This window comes from Leptinotarsa decemlineata, unplaced genomic scaffold (assembly GCF_025532065.1).
Source record: "Leptinotarsa decemlineata unplaced genomic scaffold, Ldec_3_MD MMD2_tig00003557_RagTag_RagTag, whole genome shotgun sequence".
Classification (NCBI taxonomy): Eukaryota; Metazoa; Arthropoda; class Insecta; order Coleoptera; family Chrysomelidae; genus Leptinotarsa; species Leptinotarsa decemlineata.
In genome coordinates, this window is record NW_027412590.1 from 3,363,185 (window position 1) to 3,375,736 (window position 12,552).

Genomic DNA, 12,552 nt, shown 5'->3' on the forward strand with positions numbered 1-12,552 from the left:
ATGTTTTTTCTTGAATGAGACATCCTATACACATTGAAGAATCGCATGCTGAAACGATAGAGCCCCGTTAAACTGTCATGCTTTTTCTTGAATGAGACATCCTGTACATATTGAAGAATCTCACGACAAAACCATAAAACCCCGTTAAACTGTCCTGTTCCTTAAATGACGTATTTTGAGACACCCTGTAGACATTGAAGAATCGCATGCTGAAGCAATAGAGCCCCGTTATCTTGTCATGTTTTTTCTTGGGTGAGACATTCTATACACATTGAAGAATCGACCGACAAAACGATAGAACCCCATAAATATTGAAGAATCACACGTTGAAACAATAGAGCCCCGTCAAACTTTCTTGAATGACTTAATTTGAGACACCCTGTATATTTTGATGACAGACATGTTTTTTTTCTTCCACGCCCGTGGTCATGTTTTTTCCTTTGATTCAATTTTTTTCATTCATTATTATTACTATACCGTTATTTTCCACGCTGACGTATTTGTATATGTACATGTTTTTTTTTCTTTAACGATGAGACGTCCTGTATGGCAACCATTTTTTTTTCTATTACGTTGACAAATATTATCCTCCCGCGTGTTTTCTTTACCCCCACTCCACCATTTCCCAACGTTTCTCATTGGGATAGTGCCCCCCTGGCATGTTTCTTTCTTGAATGAGACATTCTGTATAAATTGAAGAATCATACGTTGAAACGATAGAGCCCCGTTAAACTACCATGTTTCTTAAATTATGTATTTTGACACACCCTCTATATTCCGCTCAATGTCCGCCACCATGTTTTTTTGTTAAATGATGTATTTTGTTGTACAACTGGCAACGCCGAACCTGCCATACTGGCATGTATTCACATTTGACAGATGCAGTCCTATGAGTCTAGTGTTTACAGTGTCCTTCTTCAACCAATAGATAGTTCAGCTAGTGACTCATAGGTGGCGCCAGTGTGGTGTACTCGCGACGATGCATCTAGGTCACGTGACAATTTGGAGCGCTCTGATTAGACTCTGCCGTACGCGTGACCTTGAAAGGAACCAAAAACGCCAGAATGGACCTTAGCCGTTTTCCCATGTTAATCTCCATAAGAAAACTTTCAGAACCGGCCTAGTACCTGTACTCTGCTGATTTTACAGGTCTTCCATATTTCAAGTGTTCTTCATATCTTATTTTAATAGATCGTTTTGTCTATCTATAATATTTTACATCGCAGTCCTTACATGTGATTTCGTAAATTCCAGACTTTATTCAATTCTCGACTTTTTTGGACTTTCTAAATGGCTCTGCAGTGTATGACTTGTTTTAAATACCACCTTCATACCTAGTTCCTTAACAATCTTTCCAAAGTTCTTCGTCTATTGGTGGCATGGAACTGAGATATATTTATTTTGGTTTTTGTCCTTTCTAAAAGTCTAGATTTTGTTCATTCTCGACCTAAACTTCTTATTCCTTATTATGTCATCTACAATACCCCTCGAAAAATTATTAGTGGCTGTTATTTCCTGTATTGTACGTTTTTCTTTTGTGAATCTCTCAATAGGAAAAGTCAAAAAACGTGCTGGGTTGAATTTTCTATTACATAGTCTATTGACATTTCGTCCAACACGGTGGAACACAAACCTTAGTTAGACAATGTAAAACTTCTAATAGCTGAAGCCGACCGACTTGGCAGTGGTGTTGGTTCCGCTCTCACCCTCAAAAGGTGAATGGTGAATTATATGTAGGGCTTATAACTATTGAATTTATCGACAATCTCAGATATCCCGTCTTCAGGTGAGGGTATAGTAATATAATTTTCATTTATTAATTATCTAAATCAGGTCAAAGGTCAACAAAACCTAACAGGTTATTTGTGACATATTCCCCTTAACTTTTCCCGATTTTGGCATCAATTTCAGAGTAACAATAATTCTGAAACTTCACTATAGTGAAAGTCTTTTGTGTCCTTCGTTAATTTAATGAATTTCTTGCTTCATGAATTTCAATTAATGAATTATAATTTCACTAGTTGTTGCCCGAGGCTTCGCCCGCATAAAATTTGGTTTGTCACATTGAGTTTCGTGACAGACCATTTTAAACAAATAGGTACTCACAATTTTTTCATCAACCCAAAACTTCAGGTTTCCGACTACGAAACTGATGAAATTCAATACAATCTTTGAACACCTACTTTTTCCCCTGGGAGGGGTGGAAATTTTTGATTCCCTTTATTGATGCTCATTTACGCTATACAAAGAACCTACCTGCATATTTCAAGATTCTAGGTTAAGTAGCTTCGTCTGTACGTTGATATGAGAGCGGACAACAGCCAGTAATCCATATTTCCACTTCAAAAATACAGTAACTGAAAAAATATGCCAAGTGCACTAAGCAATGAATAGCTTCGAAAATCGAATTATGTTAACTATTAAGAAATTGGCAAAACTATCACAACCGTCAACGATGGCGCTTCGTCTCCCGTCGTCTTACAGTAGACGCAACGCATAATGGCTTACTGTGTTGTGTCAAGTTACTTAGTGTAAAAGGACAGAATTTATCTATATTTGATACTTAAAACAACAGTTTTATCAATTTCTATAAGAATTTGACAGATATTTTAAAATGGGCTTTATAAAAAAAGTATCGGCATTAATTGTATTTATGGCTCAGTATTTTGTATTTAGTAGCCACCACATGGTAGGTAAATATATGATATCGCAGACTTTCATTCGGAACTATTTAAGTTAGACAATCTTACGGTACATTATCTGCATGTAACTCGAACGGTATAGGCAGCGCCCGCTAAGATAGCTCTCAGGGATCAATAATTTTTTTGATTCACTCAATATTTTTCGTTATATTATGACCAAAATAGCCTATGTATTATTTTCGTGTATTTATGTATAGTTTCATCCAAATCCGTTCAGTCGTTTAGACGTGAAAGAGTCTCAAACATACATACATGGCCGCCGGCACAGCTAGCTGTGATTTGACTCTCTCAGAAAATAAAAGTAATATCAGTTGTGAACAGTGCAAACGAGCAATAGTGAAGGAAGGACAAACTGATATGTGTGAATGGCAAGTTCAATGTTCACCCAGGATGCTGGAAACAATCACTGACTGCAAAAAATCCTAAATGTTTTCATGAAGGAGAGAAGTCCGTTATCAGTGAATGCGAATATGCCTTTTATTTATGCACTTGATGGCTTGGTAAATACTAACCCTGGTATTGATATAGTTATTTTCAAATATATTCTTAAGCAGAAAGATCTACTTATCCAAGAATTGAGAGATAAAATCATAATGTTGAATAATCAAATTGACATTATGGGAAAAAACCATTCACATACTCCAACAGTGATCCCACAAAAATCAGAGGCTGAAAAAGAAGCAAACAAGCCTCCATCTAAAAAAAGAACCGATAGCACAAGATACGACGGCCTCTGATACACCTATCGCAAATAAAAACACCGAAATTATCAAAACAATTACTAAGCAAGATTTGTCAAGGGAGATTCATGAAATGAAGAGTGAACAAAAACTCGGTAAATTCATTAATTTAGAAAATGATACCCAACAAAAAATAGTAGAAAAAGATCCAAATGAAATAATAATTTCAGTAGTTGTCTAAGGCCGCTTGAGGACCTACCCCCACTATTTGACCTTGTCCTTGACTGACGTCATATGACCTCCAGTTACGTGTAGACCTCAGTATGTGACCTTGAAGTTTGGTCTTGAAAGATACCTCACGATCTTGCATTATACACATTCAATATGACCATGCGGTTCGATCTTGAGATTTATCCTTGCTCAATACGTGACCTCGATGTTTGACCTTGTATGATGTCACATCATAGGTCCTCGAGGCATGGCCCTGGACTTTGACTTTAAGATATAACTGTCATCGATGCATAACCTTGAACCCCTCCCTCTTTTCGAAGATTATTTTCTATATAAGCTTAGTGTATCATATATTCTCACTCAGTTTAGACTAACTAACGTAATTTAATAGTTAGTGAGTATTTGTTGAGTTGTGTTGACGACAGCATTTAGTATTTACCAATCCAAGAAGTGAACATCATCATCACAAAGGTGAACATAGTTTATATTTTTGAACCGTAATTTCACTATATTTATGAATATGGATAATTTGAAATCTGACATTGAAAAAATCAATTTTGCTATAATTCAACAAAGTGAAGCTTCAGAGCAGAAACCTATAACCGCCCTGGTTATTGATAGAGATTATAAAATGAAAAAAATGTCAATGTATTCCACACGATATGGTGAATCCATTCAAGTAGTTTTATTGGATGAGGAAAGTAATACTCCTTTTAAAGCATGGCTTCCAAAACGTGTCACAGAGCAATTCACAGAAGACATTATTCGTGAAGTGAATTCATCCAAAGCCAAATTCACACTTACTCATATGGGTCAAAGTTCACAGGATTATCCTGGTGCTAAAACCCGATCATTGATGAAATTCAATGTTTTGGATTGAAAGTTTTGAGAGTATAACTACAATCTTTTTTTTTGTTAATAGTGAAAATATAGTAGAATAATATGAAATATGTATCAACGTGCTCATTTCATAGACACAGTCAAATTTAAAGTGAGTATTTTAATTTTTTCACAATATAATTTCCAAACTAATGAATGAAATTCAGAGCTCTCCATCCTATAAATATGTGGATGCAATATTCAGCACAAGAGTGGCCAGAAGCAGTGGATTTGGCTGTGTAGCGTAACTTCCCTACCGCTCGTGATTTCATAAAGTAATATGTTTTCGTTTTTAGTTTGTCCTCGTTTGTCATTTATACTCACTGTATCATGTTTGTTTACATCTTTTCGTTATCGACGTTAACCTATTTTTCATTTCATTCCGGTGTAAATGCTAGGGATTAGGGATCTGTATTGACAGAATTATCAACATAGTTTGGCTTGGCCTATTCGCGTGGAGATGGCGCTGTCAGTAGCTTTCTCGGTATAATTAGAACTCGTTTTTCTCACACATTTCTTTATTTGAAAAAGTATTATGGTAAAAAGTTCAGGAACGTTGGATCCATCTGCAAGTGGACTCGTTCTAGTTTATTTCGTGTATTGGAACTGCAAATAAGTTTTTCTGGAACCTTAGCGGTATTTGGGAAGGGAATTAATTTGAACTTTTCTGCCTGGTCTAGGTATGTAATATATCGAGCTAAACTTTAGGCATATTATTTATATTCTTGATTTTATTTTATAGAAACTTAGTCGTATTTTCAACGCAATCTGTCATACAACCGATCAACTGGGAATAAAACCTTTTCAACCCGAATTATTCTGCTTGGTGTACGAACTTATTTTTCCCACCCCACTTCATCTGGCGCCCAACGTGGGGCCAAGCAGTAAAGGGAAATGGGTTTGGATCATTCCCCATATAACTTGAGAAAACGTGACCATGGTATAACGGGCGAAAATCAAGCTCCTCAGATGACCACGAATAGAACTTCTGGGTCAGGTGAAGAAACTGGAGATCTACTAAATCCCGATCAAGGTAGGGCAAATCTTTTATTCAATTCAGCCCAGAGTCTTCCTGCACCAGTCAATGCAAACGTCCCACATATAGAAACACCCAAGAGCAGTCTTCGGCCACACGAAGTGAGGGCGAACATGAGCTTTAACCTGCCTCCTCCCCCTGTGGGTATGAGACCTATTCATCCTCCATCAGTGCCTCCCATGTTACATGCAGATGATGTATCTCGAATAGCAGCAGAAGTCGTTCATTTGCTGAACTTTGTGCCTAGAAAGACAAATAATGTTTGTAATGATAATAACTTAAGCAATGCGAACATTTCAAAGAAGGGTTGCCATTTTTCACAAAATAGTTCTTTTTTGAGAAATAATATTGGTCCTAATGTAAATAATGAACAGGGTCAAGAAAATTTTGAAGTTAGGAATTTCTATAGTGAAAGTTTTAATATAATGAAGGCAGCAAAGTTTTTACCAACTTACAACGATTCAAAAGATCTCCATCCAGTGGAATTTTTACTGAATTTGGAACAAAACTTAAATACCGCTCTGATTCCTTTTTCACAAATGAAATGCTTGATTAAGATCCTGTTGAAAAATTCTGCGAAAACTTGGGGAGATGCTTTCTTAAATTCGTTTGGTACTTATATAGAATTCAAAAAAGAATTTTTACTTCAATTTTGGGGTCCACGAAAGCAACTTAGTGTAAAGCGAAGACTAAAAAGTTTAAGATTTATTGAAAATGATGGTACATACCAAGATCATTTTAATAAATGCGTGGCACTTTCACGTTACTTAGAACCACCTTTTTCCGATCAGGAAATTATAGCACTGGTAGTGATTCATTTTCCTCCCAACATTTCTGCAACTTTAACCGGTGCACAGAGTTTGTCTGAAGCCCCGGACAGACTTCGTCAAGCAGATTATTATTTTAGTCGGGAAAGTCGGGCCTGTAGACAGTTTTTCGACAATAAAAATAATTTCGTTCCCCGGAACAGAGATGTTAAAAACGGTGCAAGCGCTAATAAATATGTCGCTTCATTAGAAGTAGAAGATCCGATAGTTGAATCGGAAAACTTCCAGTCCTCCTACCTGAAATAGGCCCCCAGTTAGGAGCGATTTTAAATAGGGCACGAGTAGTACTTGACACTCCCCAACAGGAGCTGTTGTCTGATGAATGTGACTTACGTCATAGTCCACCGGATGACAGGGTTCCTGTCATATCTATAAAAATTTTTGGCTTTTGTTTCCCAGCATTGTGTGATACAGGTAGTCAAATTTCAGCATTTTCTTCAAGAGTATGGAATCAACTAGAAATTTTTCACAAAAAAATACCATTTTTAAATGCTCTGGAGTGAAAATTTGTGGAGCTTTCAAAGCTAAACATAGAAAAGCTATTTTGCAAGCTCACCTTGATTTTTCTGCAAATTCTCATGTCTTCACCCACGAGTTTCTGTTGATTGCCGACTTAATTTATGAATTCATTTTGGGGATCGACTTCTTTAGAAAATTTCATGCGAAATTATATCTGGAAAATAAAATTTTATTTTGCAAAATTAATAATGTTGAAGTTAGTATACCTGAGGTTTTCTACCATCATGAGAATAGTCCCCCTGATGAAGTTGGTCTTTCAGTAGTCTTGAAAAGCGATCCCATAAAAAACAATATTTTATTTGATGAAAAAAAAACGAAAATATTTGGGATGCAAACTTTTTGACACATTCCGAAAAAAATGACTTCCGTAGGTTAATGGAAGAGTTTACTGATATTTTTTCAGAAATTCCGGGTAAGACAGAAGAATACTTTCATGAAATTCACTTAAGAGATGGAAGCGAATTTTTTGTCGAGCCTTATCCCCTCCCTATGTCCCACCGGGAGACTGTTAACCAAGCTTTAGATCAGATGGAGTCTTGGGGTGTTATTGAGCGCTGTGTGGAAGCTCCGTTTGTATCACCCCTTATGACAACTATGAAAAAGGATGCAACTGTCAGAATCTGCCTAGATGCTAGGCATCTCAACACCTTGTTAGTTCCGGAAAGAGAATGTCCGAAACCTATAGAGGAAATTCTTAGATCAATCCAAGGACGCAAGATAATGAGTTCCATTAATCTTGCTTACGGTTATTATCAGATTCCAATAAAGGAAGAACACAAAAAATTCACGGGTTTCATGGTTGGTACGAAATGTTATCGTTTTTGTCGTCTTCCGTTTGGTCTTTCTACAGCAGTCAGTTCTTTCGAACGCTGTATGCGGACTGTTTTTAGTCACGAATTCAGTTCGTTCTTGTACACGTACCTGGATGATTTGCTGATACTGTCAGATACTGTACAAGAACATCTGGGACATCTGAGTAGGGTTTTCGGACGTCTCCGAACAGCGGGCTTCACTGTTAAACTAAAAAAGTGTCACTTCTTCAGGAAGGAAATCACTTTTTTTAGGATATATCCTCACACAAGAAGGAATCAAACCAAACCCGTTGCGAATACAAGGCATTTTAGAATACGAAAGACCTAAAAATGGGAAACAGTTACAAAGGTTTTTAGGTATGTGTAATTATGACCGTTCTTTCTCTCCCAAATTTTCAGCTCTCACGGAACCCCTTACCAGGTTGCTCAGAAAAAAAAGTAAGTGGATATGGGACGTGGAACAAGAGAAAAGTTTTGAAAATGTTAAGCGGATTTTACAAAGCGATACTTTGTTGTATCATCCGGACCCTAGTGCGTCCTGGCACGACCAAACTGACAGTAGTGGGTCTGGGTCTGGGAGCCCAACTTTTTCAGATCATAAAGGGAAGGCGGCAAGTAGTGGCTTGGGCTAGCCGCCGCTTACTAGAAAGAGAGACTCGTTATGGGGCTACAGAAAAAGAGATTTTGTCAGCAGTCTTTACGCTACAGCGATGGAGAGTTTACCTTCTAGGTACAGAGTTCACTCTGCATACGGACTGTAAGGCTTTAACGTACTTGAATACATGTAGGTTACTCACTCCGAGGATAACGCGTTGGGCCTTGGTTTTACAGGAGTTCTGTTTTGATATAAAGTATATACCGGGAGGTGACAATGTGATTGCTGATGCTCTGTCAAGAGATGCCTGTGGAGCTTATAATCAATCTGAAGGAAAATGTTTTCGGATTCTCTCTGCTCTGAAGTTGCCTTTTGAGTTCTTGTTGTCCTTAAAAAAAATAAAGGAGTCGCAAGATGCAGATTCAAAACTGAACGCTATAAAAAAGGACCTTGCTCACAATGTCGCTCTGCAAAATCATTTTGTTGTTCAGAAGGGAGTATTGTATAAGTATAGAGGTGAAGAGGGTGCATACTTGTTATGTATTCCATCCAGCCTCATCGATGAATGCATTCTTGCCTATCATGAAGCCATAGGGCACTATGGGGTTTATAAGACCTGGTGCGCTTTGAGAAGGAAACTGTGGTTTAATAATTTGCACAGAAGGGTGAAGAACATTTGTAAGTCTTGTGATATTTGTCAACGCGCTAAAAGTGCGTAGATGCCTAGGCCCCCTCAACAACCTATAGTGCCTTCTTCCAAAGATGACATTATAGCACTAGATTTGTATGGACCTCTAATTAAGAGTAGAGGTGGTGTTACATACCTATTGGTAGTGGTAAACCTTTTCACTAAGCATGTGGCTCTTTTGGCTTTAAAACGGGCTACTACTTAATCTATTTTGAATCGTTTGATTCAAGATTACTTCCCTAAAAATGGAATGCCGAAAAGAGTCCTTCAGGATCATGGCAGCCAGTTTACAGCTCGCCTTTGAAAAGAAACACTTAGTGACTTGGGTGTGCAAGTAATTTTTTGCTCTGTGCGGCATGCCGCAGCGAATCCCTCTGAAAGGGTTATGCGGGAGCTGATTAGGCTGTTTAGGACGTACTGCCACCAACAACATTCCAGGTGGGCCTACGAAGTACCTGCTTTTGCGGATTTTTTGAATTCAGTGGTCCACGAGTCTACTGGATTTGCACCTAATGAATTGCAGTATGGAATGGATTCGCTTCGACTTTTGCCTGTGGCATATCGATTCCTAGGTGAAACCTGCTCCTCCGGAACGGAAATTAGTTCTGGCGGAAGCGACCTTGCGAGGAAAAGCTGCTCGAAGGGCTGAAAGATATCCAGGTAAACCTTATCGTGAGTGTTCCGTTGGGGAACTAGTCTTGTTGAGGGCGAATACCACCTCATCGTCGTTCAAAGCTGAAACAAAAAAGTTTTTATTATTATACGAGGGCCCTTACGAAGTGAAGAAAAGAGTTAGTTTTGCTACCTTCGTCCTCACTTACCTCGATGAACAGGAGACTGAAAGGGGCACCTTCAATGCTTGTCACCTGAAACTTTACCTTCCTGCTCACTGACGTGCATCTGTCACGTTCGCATAAATGAGAGGGGAGCGAGATGTAGCGTAACTTCCCTACCGCTCGTGATTTCATAAAGTAATATGTTTTCGTTTTTAGTTTGTCCCCGTTTGTCATTTATACTCACTGTATCATGTTTGTTTACATCTTTTCGTTATCGACGTTAACCTATTTTTCATTTCATTCCGATGTAAATGCTAGGGATTAGGGATCTGTATTGACAGAATTATCAACATAGTTTGGCTTGGCCTATTCGCGTGGAGATGGCGCTGTCAGTAGCTTTCTCGGTTTAATTAGAACTCGTTTTTCTTACACATTTCTTAATTTGAAAAATTATTGTGGTAAAAAGTTCAGGAACGTTGGATCCATCTGCAAGTGGACTCGTTCTAGTTGATTTCGTGTATTGGAATTGCAAATAAGTTTTCCTGGAACCTTAGCGGTATTTGGAAAGGGAATCAATTTGAACTTTTCTGCCTGGTCTAGGTATGTAATATATCGAGCTAAACTTTAGGCATATTATTTATATTCTTGATTTTATTTTATAGAAACTTAGTCGTATTTTCAACGCAATCTGTCATACAATCGATCAACTGGGAATAAAACCTTTTCAAACCGAATTATTCTGCTTGGTGTACGAACTTATTTTTCCCACCCCACTTCAGATGATCTAAGTTTTGACGCTCTACATACATCAAATTATGATTTGAGTGTATGTTATGATGCTGAGGAGGTGCGAGTTCTGTGAGCTGATAATTGAAGCAGACTTAAAACAATTCCTTTACGATATATGCACCTACCCACCGCAGAATATCATAGAGAAATATCAATGGGAACCACGAAGTTCTAACCCACAACTGAATGAATCATTACATGATGGTGTTTAGAATATTTGGAATGTGTTGTATATGTGATAATCAAATTATGTTTCAATTCATATCCATCTATATATAATTGTTTGATGAATAAAAGGCAGGAAATAATTATTGAATGTTTTAATATCGAATATTTCATGGTGAATTACATGTCAATCTTATTACAATCTAGTCTGAACAGAACCATTAAGAGCATTATAAGATAAAACAGCATCGTGAAGGATTAGTGCAAATACTTTGGTGTTCGCTGGAAACTTCACCTTGCGTGTTTCGAATTCAATTTTGATGTCGACAGTGGATGACTTCATAGCTCCAGGTTGATGGGATGATGAATAGTGGGTTGTTGCGAAAGCTGCCAATATTCATCATCGGTTCACTCATAGCTTTATCATAGTAGCTGCATTGAAAGTTTTCATATGCATAATAAGCTGATTAGTCTAACTTCTTGTCGAAATCCAGATTACAACTCTCATATGGGTATACTTCAGAGTTCAGAGATAGTCGAATATTATTAATATCCACATGTATGAATTTCGTTACATCTTTTGATATATTTTCGGAATGGTCGGTGTTTTGAAATCCGATGATGATGTATCGAGGTCTTTCAAGACTGTTGGTCGTCTTCACGGCCCATATATTTAAGGGTAATTTACCGCTGAATACATTGCTGACAGAATCCAATATATCTTGTTTATTCACATCAAGACCCCATCCTATCGGTAGTAGCGAATTTACATGTGTTTGTTCAAATGATATCATCGTTTTCATTGTGGTAATTATGCCGGGTTTTCGAACAACGACCACTTGCTCTCCACCCGTTTCATAGCGAAATTCGTGGAAGAGGAAGGCGAGGGCGTTATTGAATAGGTAGCACTCACTGCTTCGTGGCATCAGATGGTGTGAACTTCTCTTCGATATATATGCAACTATCTGCAATATCGAGAATGAGATCTTGAAAATTGATTGGAATTCTTATTTCATCTGAATTTTTGTAATATGATGAACCATACAGCTTATATGTATTTTCATGGAGGCTAATGAGGGAATGGTCGAACAGGGGCTCCTCGAACACCTCCAGTTTATCACTTGTGGTAATGGTCGCCATGTTATTACTATTTTTTATATCGCACCTTCAAGCCAATATATTCGAGAAAGCTGAAACTACTAGCGCTTATCCTATATTTTGACCGTTCGGCGGGCATACCTGGAATGAATTGACTTTTGAATTTTCTCTCCTTTGAATGTACATGATCATAGTCTCCACCAAATGCATTACGCTGATTCAACTGCTGCCGCTGCAATCGGTGGATATTGAAGCACAACCCCATTTTTTAGAAACAATTATGGTGAAATCTATAGCTTTATCAATTATTAACATCTGCTCGGCGTTAGGAAATGATAAATACTGAGTTAAAATTTCGTCAACTCCTGCTTTATACTGATTTTTTCACAGATTATCATCGCTCACCATCGTTTTTGCTCAATTGTTTGAATGCTTATCCAGGTTTTTTTTCCCGATTAACCCAATCCGTATTCTCTTTAGGCTCGGCTATATTTTTCGAACGTTTATTTTCCATATCAAAGTTTCCATCGGAAGTCAATTTGAAACCAACTCCAGGTTGTCCTCGCAAAACATTATTTGAAACTGCCTTACTTCTGCGACCAAACTTATCGATGCTTCCTCCACTAATTTTTGTGATACACTTATGACGGTCGTCGATGTTGTGAATCACCATATGAGAAATGATGATATGATTGTTATAGCCTAATCAATTCCAATTTAACTATTATTTTTTCACCATTGAAATTGATTAGATT

General features: G+C 37.6%; 2 long non-coding RNA genes across 2 annotated transcripts; one reads left to right on the forward strand and one right to left on the reverse strand.

Moving 5' to 3' along the window:
- Window positions 1–4,692: 4,692 nt before the first annotated feature.
- On the forward strand, window positions 4,693–5,832 carry LOC141483509 (uncharacterized). Its single transcript, XR_012466135.1, has 2 exons — window positions 4,693–5,172; window positions 5,235–5,832. It is a non-coding gene; the product is annotated as an uncharacterized lncRNA (long non-coding RNA).
- Window positions 5,067–7,335, reverse strand: LOC111514247 (uncharacterized). The gene is made up of 3 exons (XR_012466134.1): window positions 7,081–7,335; window positions 6,912–7,028; window positions 5,067–5,771 (listed from the first exon to the last, which is right to left on the reverse strand). It is a non-coding gene; the product is annotated as an uncharacterized lncRNA (long non-coding RNA).
- Window positions 7,336–12,552: the final 5,217 nt, after the last annotated feature.